We start from the raw sequence: 17,747 nt of genomic DNA, 5'->3' as shown, positions 1-17,747 counted from the left end.
GCAGTAGTAAGGCGGGCAAAGCAGCAATTCCGCATTCCCGCTTCTATTGCAGCCTCAGGTGCAAACATGCAAGGGCAAGCCACAACCTCACGCAACAGTGCCCATGACAGCTGTTTAGTTAGCAAGCAGCAGCAAAGCTGTTCGCAGGCTACTACAGTAGACTTTGCAGCTGTCTTGTGTGGTGTTGTGGTCGAGGTTGCTGGCTGCAAAAGCCGTAAAAGTATTCCTGGCAGAGCTATTTGTACTTCAGGAAGGGCCAAGTCCAATGCCGGAAAGCGGTGCAGGTGTCGTCAGGCAGCTTTGTCTTCTAAATCCAGTTCCAACAGGGACAAGGCTGTCTCCATACAGAAATGTGGCATTACGACTGACAGTTCTCTTCAGACTGTGCTCAATGCAGGTCCAACTAAACATTCGGCAGCCTTAATACCAATCAGCAGTGTTGCCAGGTCTCATGCCGCAGCTTCTCTCAAGACATGCGTAAGTAATTCTGATGTATTACTTGGAGCAGGAGCAAAACGAATGTTTTCAAACGGCACATTTGTCAATTTTGTTTCGTTTAAGGAATGCTTTGATTCCTGGTGCAAGGAAGGGAAACATGTAGCTTCTGTGAGCAGGTCAAATAAGAAACCCAGGCGGCAGATAGTAAAGATTAGGAATTTATCAGAATCACTTATCAGTACATATGGAATTGGCAAGCGCCCTAAGCAGAGCTATACAAGCACTAATTGCGAAGTATCTCTTTCACTCGTCCTTTGTAAGGAGCCGGCGTTGCACAACAGAATAAACCAGCTAGAAGGCAAACATACCCATAGCTTTGATCTGTATGGCATCTATCCTCAGAAAAGGCTTCTAAGCAGTACAGAGAAGGCAGAACTGTATGACCTGGTGAAGTGCAATGTCGCTCCAAAATATTTTACGAACTTGGTTAGGCAGAAAACAGGAAAGACATTAACAACGAAAGATGTCTACAGCTATAAAATGAAATATTCTATTCCTATTCGAACTCGAGAGGCACATGAAATGTTGATTCATCAAATAGAAAGCTTAAATGAGAAGAATCCCGACTGGCTTATTCCTTATGAAACGAATAACGAAAAGAATCTCCAGGTTATCTTAATTCAAACTAGATACATGCGTGAAATGTTTGAAAAGTATCCCGAGGTCATATTTGTTGATAGCGCCTATAAAGTTAACAGGGAAAATTCCGTCTTCTACTCAATTCTTGTGGAAGATGGCCGTGGTCATAGAAGATGTGTTTGCTACGCACTTGTGCGGAATGAAACTACAGAAATCGTTCGGCCCATGTTTTAAAATTTGTAGACTTTAACCCATTTGTTATAGCAGCCTGCAAAGTAGTAATGATAGACAAAGACATGAATGAGTTTCGCATTTTAAGTTCTCTCCTTCCAAATAGTACAATATTACTGTGCACATGGCGTGTGCTCAATTCTTTCCATAAAAATGTTCATGACAAGGTAAAGGCTCAACGCAAACTACTTGTTCCAATTTCAAAAGAATTATTCAATGCCACATAATGAGTTGTTAGTATGTGTTCAAGAGGCTATTGATGCTTACGATGAACTGAAGTTTGTAAACACCATCTATATATCTACACAGGGTTTTCTTGAACTATTGTCCATGTGTCTGCGCTCGACGTTCTCCAAGTGGGGTGGAAGTGTTTATGTTCAAAAACAAAGAATTTGCATTGGTTCCTGTATTGCGCCAATTTTAAGTGACTTTTATCTTGCTCGTGTAAACAGGATACTGGATGCCAAATTAGAAAATTCAAATGTCAAAAAGGTGTATAGGTACGTTGACGACTACCTTGTGCTTCTCGATCCAAATCCTAGCGGGGAGGTTTGTCTTGATGTCGCGCAAGTGATAGATCTTTTCAACAAGTGTTTACAACCGCTCACTGTTACACATGAAATGCCACAGGATAGTACTTTGCGATTCCTCGATATTAGAATGTTTTTTGAAGGACACCAGGTGTGTTGGGCATATGAACCAAGCGCGAACAAGCCGCTACTGCCATTTTCATCGGGCCACTCAAAGTTAGTTAAGAGGGGCATCGCAAAGTCAACCTTAATGAATGCGCTTCGCCGCTCATGTCCTCACAAGTGTCTGTCTAGCTTTCTGGCGCAAGTGAATCGCCTGAAACAGGCCGGTTTTCCGCAGCATGTCATCACAGCTGTGGCCGAAAGTCTCCTTAAGACCTCAAAACGCGGGCGACAGGATGAGCCGTGTACTTCACTGGAAAATGCCGGAGTGAAGTAGAAACGTGCAATCATACCGTACATCCACGATATCTCGCGCAGACTGAAGATTGGCAATAACGCAAATCTAAGGGTCATCTTTTCAGCGCCAATCAAGCTGTCCAACTTGTGCAAGGCTAGCTACTCTGGTTCTGAGAAGCCCAGTTGCCGGACAAATCACAAGGAATGTCACGTTCCTTGTGAGAACGACATCGTGTATGAACTACCCCTGTCGTGCGGCGAAAAATACATCGGCCAAACGGGAAGGTGTGTAAATGATAGGTTGCGTGAACACGCAAATAATGTGCGAACTGGAGGAGTGGGGCATCTCTCTTTTCACTGCAGAAAACATGGATGCAGCCCCTTTTATAAACAGTGCACGGTGATAGGAAGAAGCCCGACGCAAACAACACGTGAGATAATTGAAGTGGCGAAGATCGCTAGTTTGGGGAGCGCTTGTGTTAGCGCGCCTTCAATTGATCTTTCAAAAAAAAAAAGAATTCGATTTTTTAAACGTGACACAGAGGGTGGCCTGATGGAGATGACATTTTAATCTTGCAATTACAAAAAATTTTTTTTGGCTATGCATGGTCGTTTTTCATCTTCGATATCATCATACACGTGCCTCGTTGCTGTCTCATCTTATTAAAGATCAGTACATATGCGCATGCGTACGGTGGTGTCCGTTCCCTATATATATGTGTGTACCGCTTCGTGGAATAAAACAATTGTTGGAAGTTAGCGCTGTGTTTGCGTCTTGCCACTGCCCTTCGTCCCTTTTCGTGCGCTCAAAAACCTGAGTTATGAACCAACACGCCCTAACCTACGTTCTTTCAAGTTATATGTATTTCCATTTTTAGGACATGCTGTAAAAAGGAGATGCTTTGAACTACCTATGTATGAACCACTCTACGCTAGAAATATTTTACAGGCAAATAGCATCCATGCTTCGCAATCAAAATTGCTTCAGTGATGTGAACCCATTTATTGACACCTGTTAATTGTAGCTTGTTGGTATTCTGCACTGTGATGCACGTGACGTCTTAAGCGTGATGCTCTACGGCGCCAATACGAAAACGAACAGAAAACATTCACCGATGATTAGGGGTGCGATCTTGTACGCGTTCCAAAATAGAACGGAGGCGGTTCGTTCTTTACGTCACGAAATAGGCGGTATGTTCCGTTCCGTTCGTCCGATAGCAGACGACACAGAATGATTTACAGCAGATAACACGTCACACTTGACGTCATGGCGTTCGGCACGGTTCAAATTGACGAATCGTATTTGGCTCGGTGGAACGAACCGCCTCCGTTCTATTTTGGAACGCGTACAAGATCGCACCCTAGGATACTCCCTAATGTGAAATTTGAGCGCATCTCTATAAGTGTTGCCATTTCGTGTGTGAATATTTTGTAATACGGTTCTATAGGTACACGGTTTATATCAGGAATTGAACGCTGTGAGTAGCGTGCTTTGTTTCTATACAGACGACGCGCGTTACTCTGGCGCCATATCGTAGCCATCGTCACCGCACAGCCCGTCTTGCGCGGTACTACGCTTTCGTTGCACCAACGACGATAGCGGCCCTTCTCGTGAGGAAATCGTGCCACCAGTGCCAACGGCGAAAACACTTACGGGAGTATCACATCGAGCCTTACTCGTAGCCGCTCGCCGTCGCCCCTTGCAGGAGCGGTGATCCTCGTCACACACGCTCAGGGTTGCCGTTGTGAATTTTTCAAAAAGAGCCAGAACTGAGGCTAAAAGTAGCCAAAAGTAGCCACGCCACCTGGTCTTGGCGCCAAATTTGTAGCCAAGTAGAAAAGTACCATTATTATAAGCAACTTTTATTAATGAACAATAAATAATATCATTTTGAATCAACACAAGAACACAGAGTAAATAAAGAGCAAGGAAATTTGGTTCTCTTGCTTGGCCTTCAAGCATCAGGTACGTTGCAAATAAATAAAAGTTCAGTCCGCGTAGTTTATCTAGAGTAGATAGTGTTCATGCCGGAGTAATTTTGGCACATTCTATTCAACAACTCAGCAGGAACGTCAAACGATGATGCTGTTTTTTCTTGAAGTCGTAGCCCAAATTTGATTCGCAGAATCGCCATGAGCAAGTCCAGCTTCATTTTCTAACGGATCTCTGTTTTCGTCAAGTTCACGCAAGAGAACACGCGCTCTGCATCAGCGTTAGAAATTGGAAGGGTCAAAATTTTCAGTGCTCCTTGCGCCAGGTGTTGAAAAGGGCATTCGCCGCAAGGGTCCTTGTACGATGCCGCTGCGTGCCAGAAAGTCAAACATGATGCGCGATCAAGTGCACCGCTAACACTCTGCAGCTGGCGTATTTCAGACTCCAGTTCGATTGAGGAACATCCAAAAAATGCAGCGGTAGCTTCATTATGCATTCACGGCTCTTAGCACTTTCTATGCCATCGGGATTTATGGCACACAGTCTTCGAAGTGCAGAGGAGGCATTTGGAAGTCGCTGCTGCAGTCCCATCGCCATTTGCCTCAAGAACTGGAAACAGCGCTCCCTCACGGCCCGTTGGTCTTCAATAGGGACTAGTGAAATCTTCTCTCTGAAGACGTCACCTATGTCCACTACCTCTGGTTGCAGGAAAATCGACTTCATTTTTGCCAGGTCTAGCGACAGCAGACTTGCCGTTGTGTTGTGCCTCAAAACTGATGGATTCAAAATCCGCCTAAGAATTTCCAGATACAAATTTTCTAGCTCTTGGAAGACAACCAGTGGGTCAGTTGTGTTTGTTTGTAACATTTTGTTCACTCGCCTAACGTTACGGAGAACTGAGGCAAGAAACACGAGGTAAACATAATTTTTTCTGTCTCGATACATCTCTCGTAAAATGCGCACGTTGTAGCTGCGATCTTCTGCTTTCTCAAAAAACTCTTCGAGAGACTGGTACTGCGCCAAAATTCTTTCTATAGAGTCTGCAATAGCAAGCCATCTCGTTTGCGAAAGCGACAGAATCTTGGGCGGTGGATTTGCACTTTCATCTTCCACTGTCATACTGGCATACAGTCTCTTATAAGCGTCTTGCCGGCAGCTGCTGTGTGCAAAGTAGTTGTAGGTTTCTCGCACTAAGTGCTCAACCGCAGAAGGAATCGCCTCCATCGACTTGGATGCCACAAGGTCCAGGCTGTGGCAAGAACATTTGATCAGAATCAAGTCTTTGTTGTCCTCACTAAGACGACTGAACAGAGAATTGTGTTTGCCGCACATGGCATTTGCACCATCGGTGCAGAGTCCGAGACAGTTCTTGATCGATAGTGTGAGTGACGTGATGGTGCTTGGCCCAGTTGGTGTGAGCTGCTACAGGTGGCGCAACATGACCTGCGCAACGAGTAGCTGCAGTGGCATCGTCACCTACTTAGTCCTGCTTCCGTTTCCGGGAGCGTCGCTTGTTTTTGCTGTTTGCCCGCGACGGGCGAGTCAGTCAAGCCATTGCCACTGGAGTGATCAGTCGGTGTGTTAAATGTAACCTTAACCCGCATTAAACCGTTAAGGCGGAACCGCATGGCACGATTTCAGGCGCGATTGACGCGCGGATGGTGGGACGCGCGCGTCATTTTGACGCGTGCCCAGCAGGATCCATCACGAAATCGCGCCGCCGCGTGTTGCTGCTCGGAGTAGAAAAAAACGCGTCGCGCGCGCGCGTCCACCAATCAGAGTTCAGGTAAGTCACGTGGCATTTGGTCACGTGGCATTTTGGTTCTTTTTTTGCCACCAGATGGCCCTACTCTCTGCGCATCTCGACGGAACCTCCTTGGCGGAATTTTTTTTTTCTCGGCAGAACTGGCGCGCGCGTCGAGGAAAACATGTGCTACCGTGATTTCGTTCGCGCATCATGTTGGTTCGCGCATCGCGTTCACCTAAAATGAACAAAGCAACCTTCAACGAGGCCGTAATAACTAAAGTTGAGAAGCGTCGCGTCTCATCGCTAATACTGGCAAGACAATTTGCTAATAATATTACCAGTGTATGGTGCTCGCTCTCTTCTCAAACAGGCAGGCCGCACCCACATGTACCTCCTGACCCGCATTTTTTCTTGCGTCAGTATCAGTATCCCCATTAATAGTAGCAATCGCCTCTTCTGCTCGGTAGTAAGCGGCCGATCCTCCTTTATATATGTGAAGTTGTATACAAGCAGCGGCTTCTCAGCATGCGGAAGGTACATAGTCGCAGTTTCGCAAACAATATTGCTGCTTGAAATTAAGCTTGATAAATACACTTCGGAAAGAAATGTCACTGTCTAATTACACTCAGATTATTTTTATTGTAGTGTTCTGTAAGTTTAAGGGCATATTATATATGCGGTAACAGAGACAATACCGGTCGTTGAGAGTTATGTTGTCTGGCAACCCGGAAAACGCGGCGCGAAAGCGCCGCTCCTTTTTTTCGTACGGGTGCTCGCGCGTCGGCGCCAACGCGGGCGTTTGCCGCCCGTCGCGTTTTTCGCTCGCCAAAAACGCGCCATGCGGTTCCAGCTTTACCCTACTATGCGAGTCTTCCTGCGTTCAGCCCAAGCCTCACAATAGGCCGTGCTTGTCCAACGTCTTCAATACCGTGTCGTGAAGCGTTTCTGCCGTTCCATCAGACAGCTCACGAGATCAAGAAGGGTGGTTGCAATCCTGTTTTCTTCTAAACTCAGAAACCGCACAACCATGCAAAGTTGCTTTGTCGTGGATACATCGGTTGATTCATCCACCATTAGAGAATAGCTGGAGCCGTTCAGTTGTTTGTCCATGTTTTCCGTGAAGTACGGGAAGAGAACATTCGTAATTATAGCCGTGCACTTCGTTCTGTGCAGATCAAAATCATTGAATTCGGAATGCAGAATCTCACCAAGTTCGTCGACAGCATTTATGGAAGTGTGCACTGCAGTGTACAAGGCGATCCTTAACTCTCGGCGAGCCTTTTCATAGTACGTTCGACTCGAAGACGCTAGAAGCTGCGGCAGTTTTTGTTGCGAACTTGGGATTACTGCGCACTCGCGGTGCTTTTTGGTTTCTGCGTGCTTCAACAGATCACTGTAGTGGGGTCGAATGTTGCAATTGCAGTACTTGCAGTGAGCAGTCGTTCCGCCGTCACGTGACGAAATCCATCCTGTAACGCATGGTAATATGCATATTAGATACTAAGCGGCATGCGACTAAACGCCTAAAGAATAGTTTCCGTTTTGCTTACCGCTCAGTTTCTTGTCCTTTCTCCATTCTTCTCGAAACGTGCGCTTTGCTCTTGCGTCTTTTCCCATGGTAGACGCCGGTGTCGGCAAGCCGAAGGCACAAAAACAGAAGCTTTGTCGCTTTGGGGTACACAAGTGTTATTTCACCTGTACTGCTCGTTCCTCTCTGGTGTGATGCCGTGCACACGGCTGCACCTAAACGCATGGTTTCGGATGCATGACCCTAACGGAGAAAGTACTCTAGATTAGTGTTATTTTCTCCAGATGGAGCGCAGCGTCCTTGCGGCCTTTGCTTCGCCGTGCGCTAGAATTAGCGTTATTTTCTCCAGATGGCGCGCAACGTCCTCACGGGCTTTGCTTCGACGTGCGCCCATCACCCAGAGTCCGTGCGTCTGCGCACCCGCGTCTGCTAGTTGGTCTCTATGTGCGCAGCGCCGGCGGAGAGAATAGGGAGTTTTAGTGTAGGGGACGCAAGCGGCTTGCGTACGCAGGAACTAGGAGCGACGGTACTCCGCATGCACAGAGTCAGACGTAGGGGTCTGCGCATGCGCAGTAGCGTGGCCCCTAGCTCTTGCGTACGCAAGCCGCTTGCGTCCCCTACACTAAAACTCTCTAATATATGCGTACAGGACGCGCGCGCTATGGCGCGCGCGCGTCAAGGCGACCGGAACAGCCATGAGGAGAGCAAATTCTTTAAAAATAATTGTTCTTCTTTGTTCATGCTTGCTATTGTATATGCAATTGCAAAAAAAAAATGGCTAGTGAATGCGCCAAAATAGAAGTTCAAAGTAGGCAGAAAGTAGCCAAGGAGCCAACGTGAAATTTTCATCGCCAGACGGGGTCGAAAAGTAGCCAATTTGGCGCAAAGTAGCCACCAACGGCAACCCTGCACACGCTGGTACCGCGTACTGACCTCAACAGCTCACGCTGCGAAGAGCGCAGCAATCCCTCTCTCACGCCACCCCTCGGAAGCGTGGACTGATCGCAACAGGTCAAGCTGCGAAGAGCGCAGCAATCCCCCTCCACGTCACCCTGCCCCTGCCACCCTCGGAAGCGCAGATGGGATTGCCCAGGCGGCTGTGGATGCCGTGGCCGCCGACAACTGAGCGCATGCACAGGCCGTTTCCCCTCCACTCCTCCGCTTTCCTCCTCATGTTTTCACTGTAGCCTCCTCCTCCACTTTCCTACTCGCGCGCTATGCCTTCATCTCGCGCTGCGCTCTGCGTTCGCTTTAGGAGGAAGCTTTCGCTCCGGCCAAAATCCGACGCGGCCTATTCAAATACATGTAGAACAGAAAAACGTTTTTTTAGATAACCCCTGGACCGATTTTAATGAAATTTGTTGCATTTGAGAGATAAAGTTAAATTGTAGCGACTGTTTGAAGCGCTATTTTGATTTAGATCCTGAATTTCGTAAACACAATTTCCAAAACTTTGAAAGTTTGAAAATATAGAAGCACGAAGTTTACAAATTCATAGCTCTGCATCAAGAACAGATAATGCGGTTATGTAAACGGGATCCACTAGATAATTCAAGGCAGACATATTCTATGTCATTCTATAGTTACGTTGTTTACAAGGGCTCTGCAAAAGTTGTATTCCCATATTACTAAATTTTCTGAGAGTCATGTGTGATATATCAATTTTGTCCGCTTTAGATCCACTATTAGATGCAGCTCACCGAACTGTATTATCATTTTTCGTTGCTGAGTTACACAGTTGTAAACTTGATAGCTTTGTTTCTGAAAATTTTCAATTTTTGCCCATTTTTATTAAACATTGACGACATAAATCAAAAATTTGATAACAACAGCCGCTAGATTTTAAGTGTTTCGTTCAAATGCAACAAACCTCACCAAATTTGGTGCAGTGGTAGCCGAGAAAAGAATTTCCCCTTTTACATGTATTTAGATAGGAACAACGAAATCTTTCCCTGTGCTCGTTCGCTCGGTTACGAGGAACGATGCCGAGGCACGCCGATGCTCAACGCAGGAACGGACACCTAAATGCTGTGCTCTAAACAAACCAACAAAAGGTAGAGACACCAGTAAAGGTACAAAAGGAGGCCAAGTTAAAAGTAAATAAGCGCGAGGCACGTGCTTGCTTCGGCACCATGGCGGAGCAAACAATGGCCTGAGGTTGTTTTTGTTCATTCGGTGATATCGCAACTTCAGGACAGTATGCCGCACTTAATTCTCCCAAGTTCCAATTCGTGACAGGTTGAATCAATCTTGGTGACATTTTCCCACAGTATGCAATATTTCTACCTGCGCGTATTCTTGAAAGTCTGCTTCAAGGTCATTTCCTTAAGTTTCCACGTCCATCTGTGATTACTACAGACGCAACTCAATGTAGAGGAAGCCCGAGTAGTCATCTTTTCCAATTATCTTAGCTGGTCTTTCGCTCTCCGTCTGCCTTAAGAAAGCAATAGTTTAACGCTAAGCAGCACTGTTGCGTTTATCGCAGAAAAGCTACATACACATCAGTTGTCCCAAGATTCAATGATGCCACAGAATTGGACGACTCCAGCAGAGTCATACACGTCCGATCACTCTTAAGTTGCTCGACTTTCGCGATAAAAGTAATAAGGCATGATCACAAACTTAGGGAACTCGGACATCCGCACTGAAGTTTTTTCCGCGCGTGTGCGATCCGTTCGCAAGAAACTGAGATGCCACTGCCTCCCACAGAAAAAAAATGGCTACGCTGGGCGTATAAGGTTTAATCATGTGTTCAGCGATAACGCCCGCTATGACTGGGATCACAAAACTAACGCCGTTACCACGGCTTCAACTCGTTCTTCTTATACTTCCCACAAGTCCGCTTCGGATGGTACACAGTGACGACAGAAAATAGGGCATGATGACCTTAAAATTCTGAATGTGACTGCCAGAAGCCTTGCTAATAAGTTTCCTGACTTAGGCTCCTTGACCGCTTTTATTGCTCATCTTACCGGTGTTACCGAGACGTGGTTACACCGTGACGTTTTTGATGTTGAAGTTACTACACTTGGCTTTACGGTTGTGCGCTGCGACAAAACACACAAGAGAGGCAGTGGTGTAGCCCTATTCTTGCGGTCCGATCTTACCTTTTCGATTCTCTGTGGTCCTAATTAAGTAGAACCTGTGTGGTGTGAAGTGTCTCTTGGCAACTGGCTTTGTCGTTATCGGTGTAAATTATCGCCCTCCGGGGTCCAATGTTGAGTAACTGTACTCTTTAGAAGCATTCCTACAGCTATGCATGTCATGTTCCAACTTAGTTCTGCTGGGCGATTTTAATGCGTCATGCAATCCGTGGCAAGCTTGGTCTATCACTGGCTACGATTCTTCAATCGGTAAAGAACTAATAAATATTGCCCTCTCGTGTAACCTAAAACAAATTGTCACCGAGAATACCAGAGGCTACTCTATTCTAGACCTTGTATTTCTTAGCGGAAGTCTTGTTGAAACTAGATATACGCGTGACATTATGGATGGAATTGCTGACCACAAAGCGGTACTAGTTCTTCTTAATGTTCCTGTTCCTAAAGCTAAGTTTGTTCTTCCTGCCTTTTATGACTTCACACAAGCTGATGACCAGTCTATGAGTAATTTTTTTGCTGATTCTCTAGCGGACTTCGAGCGCCGCAGTACCTACCACGATGTAAATAGTTTGAGTTTTTTATTGCTGTCGTACGTACATCCGTCAGCCGCTTTGTTCCACGTAAAACCAAGAAACGTTGACCTGCCGTGGATGACCCTTGGTACGCTTGGTACCCTTGAAACCACACCGTTTCAGACTATTAAGGATGAGCTTCGACTGAAAAACTAAAACACCCACAGATTTCTTCTACGCCATCAGTTCACCTAGTTTGCTAAAATCAAATCCTAAAAACATTTTTGCGGTGTGGTTCGCCTGGTAAAAGAATATCTCAATCCTTCCTAATAAACGAAGTTTCCCCGAATGATACTCATGTCATTGTAGCTGCTTTCAACTCATATTTCCAGTCAGTCTTACCTGCAGACAGCTTTGAGATCCCTCCTTTCAGTTCAGAGTCGTGGCTTGCTATTTTAACGCGATAGCGTTAAGGAGCTCGTGTCGCAGAAAAGCCGGTGTCGTCGGCGTCGGTGTCGGCGGCGTTGACCGTGAGCGATAAATCACGGCAGGCGCTTCATAAATAAAAAGCAACTTCCAAGATTGGCCCGGTGGGAATCGAACCCGGGTCTCCGGAGTGTGAGACGGAGACGCTACCACTCAGCCACGAGTTCGATGCTTCCAAGCGGTGCAAACGCGCCTCTAGTGAATGCGGTGTTGCCTTCGAAACGAGCCGTGGAAAGTTATACTGCGGTGTATATCGGTAATTATGAACATGTAACGTACAGAAGTCACAATTACACGAGTTGCGAAGTGCGTTTCCGCTGCATTTCTTCTGCGCTTTCCGCACACGCAGAGCCATCTTGCGGCAAACACAGAAGACCCCCTCCTCTCAATGTACGGCGCTGCCCCGACAGGAGGCGCGCCGCGCGCGCATTGGGACCGCTGCCAGGCGCGTCGCGGGACTCCCTCTCCCCTGACGACGCTCCGCCGTGCTCCCGGTTTAGATTACTATCTATCTCTCTGCCCGCGCCGATCACGACGTTTGGCTGGCGTAGATCGTTTCCCCTCCGAGACACCGAGTTCTTTGGTTCGTTTCTTTCGCTCAGGCGCACGTTTCGTTGCCGCGGCGAACGCTGCGTTGCTCGACGCTCACCGCGTGATAGGTGGGCGCTAAGTCCGATGCGGGGCGCATCGTAAGTGATCGCTGTGCCGTAGCGCATTGTCTTATACCCCTTGGCGGGTCGACGGGAACGCTGTCGCGTCCCACTCTTGAAGGCGAAGCTTAAGCGTCCTCCAATTTTTTTTAAGTGTATCTATGGCAGGTGTCTTAAACTTATCAATTGAAGTCATAGCTCTTGATTGGCACGGACAAGAAAGACGACAGGACGTGCGCTGACTTCAGTTGATGCAACTAACCAACTAGCCCAAAAATCTGCACTCCTGTTTTAAACTTAGTTTTAAACTTAGATTATAAGAAAGGTTGCGGATCTGCTAACATTCATAATTACTTTCTGATACGGTATGGTTTCTGGTCGAGCAGGTTTCTTACAGTCCTGCTAATCCTTGCAAACAAGTCTGGGAGTAAACAAGACGTATCCAACTACAGACCGATTTCCTTAGCCTCTAGTTGCAGTAAACTTTTAGAAAATTTCCTCTACAAACATGTTATTGTGTTTCTTGTGGCCAACAGTTTTTAGCAGTCTTCCAGCATGGATTTCGCACTGGCCTCAGCACCAGTACGCGAACACCTGAATTTGCTCATGACATCTGCCACGAACTGGACCTAGGCCTTTAAATCGGTGGCATATTCGTAGACTTTTCCAAAGCCTTTGATACAGTTGTACATTGCAAGCTTTTGCATAAGCTAAATAGCATTTTAAGTAATCCTAGCCTAGTTACCTGGATCTCTAGTTTTCTGTCAGGTCGCAATACGCTTGTTTCGATTCTACAAAATCACCTGCAGTGGTCATTACCTCTGGTGTTTCGCTGGGTTCAGTTTTAGACCCGCTTCTATTCCTACTGTATATAATGACCTACCTATGAACGTGCTACCAACTAAAATCCGTCTTTACGCCGATGACTGCGTTATCTATCACACAATTACCAGCCATGAAGCTCACACCATTCTGAATAAAGCATTTTCCAACTTTTGTACTTGGTGTAAAGAGTGGCAGATAAACATCAATTTTCGCAAAACTGTCTATATGTCCTTTTCGACACGTACTACACAATTGGGTCTTCGTTATTGTTTTCGTGGTATTCCTGTAGAAAACGCTTCTCAATATAAGTACCTTGGCATTCTATTCACACACGATTTATCCTCTAAACATATTGAAACAACCTGTTCTAAAGCTCTAGCACGTCTAGGTTACCTAAAGCGGTCTCTGCGCTCAGCTCCCAAAGAAACAAAATTGCTTACTATGGCATTTTCGGCTGGTCGTTTCGGAGCACTCTAGAGCACTCTCGCGAGCGGCGTTGTCTTTGGCTGGTTCAAAGAGGGTGCGCGCCCTGCGTTCGGCTGGTTCTTTTCGAACGCTCCCCTCCGTCTTCGAGCGCTCTGAGGCTCTCCGAGCCCTGTCGTCCGAGCAGTCGTCGAGATTGAGAGCGTTTCCGGTCACGTGATCACAACACGCCGTCGCCGCGTCGCCGCCTGATATTTCCGTGTCGTCTGGTTCCTGGGTTATATCGTATTGAATGCCAAGAAAAGTCTGTTTGAGCGTTGCGTTGATGCCCCCTCCTTTGCTGGCCTACGCGGAATCAAGCAGCAAGAGCTCGGAGAGCGACGACGACGACTTCAACCGCACTTGTGAGCAGAAATTTGCACGGCTCTTCGACGTGCCTAACAGAACACCGAAAGTCACAGGCTACGTGAAGAACGTTCTTCGGACGTACTCAGAGAAAGAGGTGGGTCGTTACAGCGAACTATCGCGTTATAAGTAAACTGAATGTTTTTTTTTTTTCATCAGTTTGGCAAGAATTTGCGGCGACCCAGAAAATGATGCTACGTCTGAAGGTGCACATGCTTTCCTTCCTTTTCCGTAATGCTTCACGCTTTACTCCGTTTCAAGCGTGGCTTTGGATGCGGAATGAAACGCGGATTGGAAAAACATGTGTGCAATGGCTCAACTGCACGATCTGTCACCGCTGCGCAGCCGCGCGTTGCGCATGCTGTAAAAAGAAAATATGAGCGTCTGGCAATGAATGAAGCATATATCAAAACAGTGGTGAACGCCTTAAGGGCAACAAGTCTGCATTTTCGGGCCTAATTATACACGCCTTGTTTCTGACGAGCACTGTTAACGTTCAGTGAATGAAACACGCGTGCTCTAGCCATATAATACCCCTTTATGCATAGCGCCCCTGTGACAGAATTCTTGCTACCTTCCATGCGTATTTTAGCACATATATGGCCATATTTATCTGTAAGCTGCTCCCACGTTTGAAAGTATGCAATCTGACGTGAAGAGCTGACGAACGCGCTTCGATGAAGGCACATTGCGAAACATGTTATAGCCTTTCGTTATGGGGTAGTGCAGTTCGCTGCTCATGACCTGCTTATTGCTTTTATGTTACCAGGTACGCGGCCAACAAGGCTTCCATGAGGGAGGTGTCCGCTCTTTTCGACACAGGTGAATCAACGCATCTAGTTATTATAGATAGGGTTCTCAACTTCATGTGTAGCGTAGCACCAGAGGTGATGTACTTTTCAAGCAACAAGGAAGCTGTTGCAAAAGAATTTGAAAAGGTAAGGCTACTTTCCTGGTGCATGCATTCAAAACAAACCGAAAAGGTGATGGAAACGGTTACTATTGCATACATACCGAGCACTAGCTACTTTCCTGACCGCTTGCATCAGGCATCGAATGTATTCGTAACCACATGATGAAATAGAGAACGTCTTCAGGCCAACGTGACTCGTCGGAATGAGCAGTACACATGCTAGTTGCGAATTTCATCATTGATGTAGGTTCATTGCTTCTGGCTCGCATAACTGGAAATATTGTGCTTTATCACTGAATAAATTCGGTGGATTGGAAAGCAGAAAAGCATCTTCTGTGGCTACTGCACCTTATATGTTGCTTTGATCGTTCACTGTTTTTTACATATTTTCTATGTGGATACTACTTGTAATGCTCTGCATGTGTTATTGAGCAGCTGTGAATACTTCATATAAACATACCTTTCCTCAGGTTGCTGGATTTCCCAACGTGCTTGGGTATATTGGTGGGACATCCGTTCCAATCAGATGCCCAAACAACAAACTCATACCAACATACACAAACAGACAAGTCCAGGTTTCAATCACCATGCAAGGCATATGCGAAAGCAATGGGAAATTTGAAGAGATTTTTACAGGTACCCCCAGCGAGATCCGCGATGCCGGAGTCCTTAGGTGGTCAACAGTGAATGAGGACCTGCCAACAATCTGCCAAACCAACCGGTACCACATTCTTGGAGATGCTGCCTACTCAATAAGGGAATACCTTCTTACACCATACAAAGATTTTGGCGCCATGACAGATGCGCAGATTGTATACAAACACCGTCACTCGTCGACGCACGTCGTTATCGAAAACGCATTTGGGCGCCTCAAACAGAGGTTCCGCCAACTGCGGTACATTGAATTCCAAACTGTGGACAAGATAACGCAATTCATCATTGGTTGCTGCACACTGCACAATATTTGCCTACACGTTGGGGATTTAAATGTCGATGACATTCTAACAGATGACGACCTGCAGGAAAGACGACAAGACATCGCTCAGCATCACATTCTGCAAGAGGAAGAACTCAAGAAAGCAAGCCAGTCTGCCCCGGCACAGAGAGAGTCAGCCCTGCGGCACCTCGGGGAACTGAAGCGGAGAAACCTGGCACAGTGTTTATAAGTTTGCTCCTTCTCTTGTGATGGTGTCAGAAGAATGTGTAAGCATTTCTCCTAATTGCGAACAAGGCATTGTATTAGCACGTTTTCCTTTTCATTACCAAAAGCAGTTGTTACATTTGTGCTTTACAAAGCAAGTTATGGCAGATTTCCTTTTGGAAAAAAAAAACGCAAACTGCATAAATGTCGCACTGCGTTGGAGTTAAAATAAATATGATATTATGTTGCAAACATTATTTGCAGTGTGCCTCACTGCCTCAAGAGTTATTAGGTTGCGCTCATTCTTCCTTCCTTGGCGATCTCCCGCAGTGCCTCCATGTAATCTGCATGTGCTTGGAGGATTTCTTGATGTCACCGTGCACGTGCTTCTTCACGCTTTCTTTCTCTTTTGTTTCCTTTTGAGCTTCACGCTGTTCATTTAATTTGTCCATCTCATCAAAAAAAAAACTGGCTGTGGCTTAGCTAAGGTTAAGCCCAGGATGCGAAGCATACTAGCCTTTATTTTAACGCGACAGCGTTAAGGAGCTCGTGTCGCAGAAAAGCCGGTGTCGTCGGCGTCGGCTCAGGCGTGCGGCGCTTGCTCAGGCGCACATTTCGTTGTCGCGCCGAACGCTGCGTTGCCCGACACTCACCGCGTCCGATGCGGGGCGCGTAGTCGCTGCGCCGTAGCAAAGCCACCTAGAAACAGTCTCTGTAGCACGCCCCAACCTTCGCTTCTCATTCCAACGAGCAGCTCTGTCTTCAGGAGGCACCTCACCTCGTGAGTGTCTAGCAGAGGCAAGCGCAGCTGCTTATATACCGCCGCGACGCCGCGAGCGACGGCGCGAGTTGGAGCCCCGTTTCTCCTCTGTCGTGACGTCACGGTGTCACGTGGTATTGAAGGCGACACCGCCGCGCCTGAGGAGCTGGGTTGAGCTCTAGTAATATGCTTCGCATAAAACATCTTCATATGCTTCATGCGGTCAGTACTTGGCCGTTGATTCCTTGGGCGCTCAGGTCTTCCTTTGGGCGCATTACCATCACAATGAAGCCTAATGAAGCCTACAATTTCCCACTTGCTCTGGAGGTGCTGTGTCGATGGAGCCCTGGTTTGTTCGCCCGAGTTTGATGATATTGACGGCTCAAGTTTCGGGTCCTTTGCAGTGGCATGCACAGCAGAAGGTAGCCTCTTGTAAATGACTTTCTTGACTCCCCGAACTTCTGGTTCTAGGCTGTCATCTATAGCTCGAATCGATGCAAACTCTTCATCAAATTCCACGTTACAGCGTGAATGGCTAGATGTGCGATTCTTGCGATCCTCATTGCGTTTGCGCTTCACAATGGTCTTAAAACGACTCTCGCACTGAATACCAGTTCACACACCATTGAGTAAAGCAAAAATAACGCGGGCAAATTGCTCAAACATTGCCCTCTTGCATATAAACTTCTTCATTGGCCCCACATATGGCGCATACTTGGTATAATAATCAAGAAGCAGCTTTGTCTCTTCATCACTCCAGCCAGCCGTAAATAAAACGGAAAATGTTTCAAATAAAGTATCAGGCAAGTACCAATCATAACTGTAAAGAACCATTCTATAAAACATAGCTTGTTGAACAAAGGGCCGAACACACAGCTAAAATTTGTAATGTGAACTCAGAAGGTGTAGGGCACTGCTCCAACATTCTGTCAGGTGCACCAGCAGACAACCTTGAACGGAGAAAAATTACCAGACAGCAAGATTACATAATGCTGCTCTGATTTAAGATGAACAGTGCAGTCACTTTTGCCTTCCATCCTTGAACAAAGATACAGTGAAGTGTTAAGTATTGAGGTGGCAACGGAA

This window comes from Dermacentor albipictus, chromosome 8 (genome assembly GCF_038994185.2).
Source record: "Dermacentor albipictus isolate Rhodes 1998 colony chromosome 8, USDA_Dalb.pri_finalv2, whole genome shotgun sequence".
NCBI classification, from domain to species: Eukaryota; Metazoa; Arthropoda; class Arachnida; order Ixodida; family Ixodidae; genus Dermacentor; species Dermacentor albipictus.
This window is presented reverse-complemented; position numbering follows the sequence as displayed.